The sequence below is a fragment of the Pteropus alecto genome, unplaced genomic scaffold (genome assembly GCF_000325575.1).
Source record: "Pteropus alecto unplaced genomic scaffold, ASM32557v1 scaffold25, whole genome shotgun sequence".
In the NCBI taxonomy this organism is placed as follows: Eukaryota; Metazoa; Chordata; class Mammalia; order Chiroptera; family Pteropodidae; genus Pteropus; species Pteropus alecto.
In genome coordinates this window covers 9,842,904-9,848,401 of record NW_006441955.1, presented here as the reverse complement: position 1 = coordinate 9,848,401, position 5,498 = coordinate 9,842,904, and the positions used below count along the sequence as shown (strand labels likewise).

Sequence of the window (5,498 nt, the reverse complement as noted above, 5' to 3'; positions counted from 1 at the left end):
AGTTTATTTGAGGGAGGGGCTGTTTTGAACAAAGACCTATAGCAGGTGTTATGGTCAAAACCAGACGGAGTGTGTATGGAGTGCAGAGTAGCCAAGAACAACTATTGCCTGAGGCAGTAATATTTGTTAGGTACCTACCATGAGCCAGACCCTGGGCTAGGCCTTTCCACTTTATTTCATTTTGTTTTATATCATTTCATCCTTCCAACAGCCCTGTGAGGATCCTTACCCACCATTACAGATAAGGAAACTGAGACTCAGTAAGGACAAGGACCCTTCACACATATCCTGCTAGTTAATACAAAACCAGAATTTCTTCCTGTTCATTTTCCACTCCACCCTTCACTATTCACTCCAGCAAATATCACCTTTTCCATTCAGAGACTCCACCTAAGCTCTTAAATTAGGATAAGCCATGAGCAGACAAAATAGAAATAAAAATGAAACTCCTGCAGCAGGAGAGTGTGTGTGTGCACGCGCCTGTGTGTGCATGTGTCTACTCTCCTGGGAAGCTCCTCCGTGACTCTGTGTTGCCATTCAGAGATGCAGGTAGTCTAGGTCCCAGGCCAGGATGGGGAGGTGTAGACAAAAAGGGGAAGGGGGAAGGGAGCCCTCGCTCTGGAGCTAATGAAGTGTAACCACTGCATCCCAGGCATCTGAGTCTTCCAAGGTCTCTGGTTCCTTTTATGCCAGATCCAGACTAAGGCTGAAAAATCCTAGCGGTCATAGTATATTTTAAAAAGCTTAGTCGGATTAGTCAGAAGAATGCCCCGGAATCTTTACTAATGCAGTGAGGTCTGTGTTCCAAGACATAAGGCTTAGAGGCCAAGAATCTTACTGAATATCATCTGGGCTGCTTAATGGAGGAAAATCACAGCAAGTTCAAGGTGTCGGTGACTGTGATGGAAATGGGCTCCAGTGAGCATGAAATTAAATCAAATAAAAGCGTGGAAAGCCTTGAAAAATCCCTTCCTGTCTTAAATAAAAACCACAGAAAATGTATATAAATAATTCCTGATGTCCAATTTTTTTCTTTCAAAGTAAATCCTTTCAAAGGGTTAGAAGAGTTTGGGACAGCATGTGACCTCGCAAACATACCCTCGCAAGTAAATAAGTAACACAATAGCTGTACTTTCAAAATTATTTTTACTACCACATTTATTTAAACAAAGATTTGTTTTAAGAGGTCCTTGGCTTTCTTATAAAGGTGAGAGAATATGATTTGTGGCATGGAGACAAAAATACATAAAACAGATTGTGGAAAATCTTCATACACTTTAAGTTCTTGAGTCGGCATAAACAAAAAGATGGTAATATGATATTTTTTTTTGATGCTGAATAGTAGTAGGTCTGTTTCATTGTACTCTGCAGGTTTCTGAGATGGATGATGAAATTCTCATCCTATGAAATGTCCTGTTTGAAGTAGGCTTTTATTTTATATTATTTTAGTATAGTTTATATATATTATATTAGTTATATTAGTTTCAGGTGTACAGTATAGCGATTTAACATTTTTATACCTTACAATGTCATCACTCCACTAACTCTAGTAACCGTCAGTCACTGTGCAAACTTATCACAATATTATTGACTATGTTCCCCTTTACCTTTTCACCCATCTTCTTACTGTCCTCCCCTCCGGCAACCGTCCCTTTGGTCTCTGAAGTAGGTTATTAAAGCTATGTCAAAATGGGTAAAGATAGGTAGAGATCTGCTCAGTTCAGCAAATATTTGTTGAGTACATATCAACCATACATATGCCAGGAATTATACCAAGTATTAGAAAGAGTCAAAGTTGAACAATTCAAATTCCTCCCCGCCCCCATAGCTCACAGTTAGGTAGGGGACATGAAATTGCAAGCATCAATTTTAAGTTGTATAGTTTCACAAACCCCCGATATCGGGATGCAACTTACACTTTAACAATATGTCAAAATGTAATTAACACCATTTTTTCTTAGTGTCATAAAAAATAATGAAATAACTGTCTATCCATTACAAAGAAGCCCAGATTTGATGAAATATTTTAGATGTTATATAAGATAGAACATAGACAGTACTTAAATAAAAAAGGAGGTCCAAAATTCCCTCTTAGACCTAAATGTACCATGCCTCCCAGGAAGAGTATTTGTAGCTGAAAAACTTAAGTCCTAATTGTTAAATAAGGGTAAATAAGGTAGGAGTAATTACACAAAAGCGCATATTTTTTGTTCATAATAATAAGACAATGAAATACACTGCTATTTTATGTAACTTTAATTAATAATAATAGATATTACACAATTCATTTCCATTTACTTTTCTTCCTTGAAATTTTTCAGGATCCCTCTCTTTCAGTCATAATAGATGGTTATAAATTTGATTTACACACCTGCAGATAATATGCATAAAAGCAGTTTTGTTTTCCGGAATTTGGTCTTTCACCCAAATATTCAATTTTGTCTTGATTGTATGGGTTCAAAGTTATTCTCCAGTCTATGGGCCATTGCTTTCTCAGAGATGAAGCACAATATAGACGCTTATGATGAAAAACAAAAAAACAAACAAAACTTTGGGGAAACAGTTTTCAATATTTTCAGCTTAGCATGTATGATAAGTATTTCTCAATCAACAAAACTTCCCTCTAGTAATTTCCTCCTCCTCACAATCTCCATACACCTTCTGGTTCATTTACAGCAGTTTACTGCAAATCCCTAAATACAACTTTCATTCTTCATACCTCCTTATCTTGGCTCCGGCTTTTTCTTGTGACTGGAATGCGCTTTCCCTATTTCCACACTTGGAAGATTCATGCTCAGCTTTCAGAACCCAGGTCTTAGATTGGGCTTTCCCAGGAAAGAAGGGATTAAGACCAGGCCTTGAATACAGAGAATTTGGGGGGAAGTAGACCCAAGGATTATGAAGGATGTCTGGAATGATTATAACAGTGAAGGAAAGTCAATATAAGAGTAAGTTATTGCTTTGTTCCCTTCTTGTGGCCAACTGAGACTCCATCCTACAGGAATCCTTTGAAGAACTACGTAGGATGCAATTCAGAGTTGTTAGCTGTGAGTTGGAAGACCGGGGCATTTATTCATTAGTTCCTGCTTCCCACTGATCATCGGTTACCTTATGGGGAAGCCCTCGTGCAGACAATGAGAGCTGCACGGTGCTGTCAGGTTACACTATTGGGAAGCTAGTTGCCATTGCAATAGCTGGTGTAAAAGGTGAGTTGAGAGGATGAGAGACAGTCCACAAGACTCGGCTTTCCTAACATGCACAGAATTAGCTTTGCCCCATCAGACCTGCATGGTGCCAGGCACAGACCTCTGCCTAATGGCATTTTTTCCTGCTGTTTTGTAATTATCAGTTTGCATATTGAGTATAAACTTCTTATTGTGGTAAAAAGATCTTGTTCACTTCAGCGGCTACTGAAGCTAGCAGAGTAACCTGCATACAGCATGTAGACGAAGGACGCCTTAATGGGATAAAAACACACAATTTTAATTAATGGGAAATGACTATTTCCCAAATGGTTGATATGACCATTCATATGAGACCTTACGATGTAGTGCAAAAAAAGGAGAAATAAGTCAGGTGGACTGAAAATAAGTCAGCACAGACAAAGATGTGATCATCCATGATCATGGAGAAAAGGAATTATTTTTAAAAAATATCAGCTATATTTGGCAAGATTTTTTCCCTAAGAAACCTGATAATAAAAAGAATCATCACATGATCAACCACTCACTATAAAATTCTAAGCAAATTTCAGTTAATTCATATTGATAAAATCTATCTTTGATCTCACTGGATTGCTGCAATGACTTCCTGATTCACTCAGAATAAAAACTGATGTCTTTACAATGACACCTAAAGCTCTGCAAAATGTGGTCCTGCCTGGCCTCCTCTCCTAATGATCTCCTCTTTGCTCCCTTCCCTCCACCACACTGGCCTCTACCAGGCACAGTCTCGCCTGGAGCCTTTGCACTGGTCACTTTCTCCTGACCACTTTCTCCTGACATCAGCTTTGCAACTCCCTCAACTTTGCAAGACTCTGCTCAGATGCCACCTTTCTCATATGAGCTCCCCTGAGCCTTCTATTTAAAATCTGCAGCCCTCCACCGTTCTGAACTCTTGAGCTCCTTATTCTGCTCTACTTTTTTCCCCCATAACACTCAATCACCTCTAATGAATATATAATTAATTTATGTCTATTGTTTATTTTCTCTCCCCCTCTACTAGGATGTGTTTCCACCAGAGTAGGAAACTGTTTGTGTTATTCATTGATGTATCCCAAGAACAATGTCTGGCACATAGTTATTAAGTTGAACTGACTATCCTGAAGCTCAGGAGATAACAATATGCTTCATAACATAGAGGACATATCATTCATCCATTCTGCAAACATTGAGTACTTACTAAGTGCTGGACATGGATAACTTAGATATGATTCCAGTCTCAAGGAGGTCCCAGGCTGGTGTAGACACAGGTAGGCCAGGGTGATGGGTACTCTGACACAAGCACACACAGTGGCTTTACGGTCGCAGAGGAGGGGGTGTGTGTGGATGGTCAGGAAGATGTTAAACAAGGAGATGACAGTAAAGCTCTGTAGAAAGAAAGCTACTCGACAATGAAGGGAAGGACACTGGACTGGATTTATGCATACACATTCCATCATATGTGAGCTACAGAAATGAGTCAGCACAGGTTTACATTTGATCTTAAGCAGTCTTTCAGAATCAGTATAGAATGAACTTTTTCCTCAACTTATTTACTTTCTGCCTCCCCTTATTTTCCCCTGAAAGACTCTAAATAAATAAGCAGGCAGCAGAACTTCATGTGTTTCTCCCACAGTAATGGGAAGGGACTTTGGGAATCTATTTAGGTTTATAAATTTTCCCTTTTCTATTGGATTTGTTTTTCTTTTGGTCAGGATTATAATTTGATTGCTTTATAAATATCTCTCTATGTATACTTTTTCTCATTTAAAATATCCATTGAAAAAATATATCCATTGATTATGTATTTATAAAGTATATTTTCTGTTTTCAATTTTAAAAAATTCTGGCCTTATTCTTTGCAGATCATTATTTTATTCATTTAACAAGTAATGATTAAGTCTTTGTTATATAGCAGACATTGTGTTAGATGCTGTGGATAAGAAGGACAGAAGCATATTCCCTGTCCTTACGAAAATTTTAGTAGTGGGATAGAAAGGCATGTGAAATAATAAGAAAACTGAAGCATTCCATTAGATACGCGAGAAGGATTTAAGGCAACAGTTACAAACGTTAGGTCAGATGTAGCTCATGTAAGTATTTGGTCCAATTGTGTTCTTTAAAACACTTGAATTTGTGGTTTTCACAAATTAAATCTTGATTTCTGGCTTCTCTTAAAAGAAAAATTAGAAGATCTGGCAACTCTGAGCCAGAATTCCAAAATGGCAACAGGAGGTTAGAGCTGCATCAGAACCAGCTCTTTCAGAGGGCGGGAAAGAGGGTGGGAGAAATGCCCAG

At 38.3% G+C, this 5,498-nt stretch overlaps 1 long non-coding RNA gene across 5 annotated transcripts in view; it reads right to left on the bottom strand.

Annotated features, from left to right (window-relative positions):
• Positions 1 to 1,129: 1,129 nt before the first annotated feature.
• The window catches only part of LOC107196203, a 12,007-nt gene continuing 7,638 nt past the window's right edge, over positions 1,130 to 5,498 (bottom strand). For 3 of the 5 annotated variants that reach the window (XR_001517574.2, XR_001517573.2, XR_003048538.1), the window contains 2 exons: positions 4,402 to 4,588; positions 1,130 to 2,518 (listed from right to left, as the gene is read on the bottom strand). This is a non-coding gene — a long non-coding RNA (uncharacterized LOC107196203). Of the gene's footprint in view, positions 3,458 to 4,401; positions 4,603 to 5,498 lie in introns of all 5 variants that reach the window. The other 2 variants (XR_003048539.1, XR_003048540.1) reach the window with 2 other exon arrangements.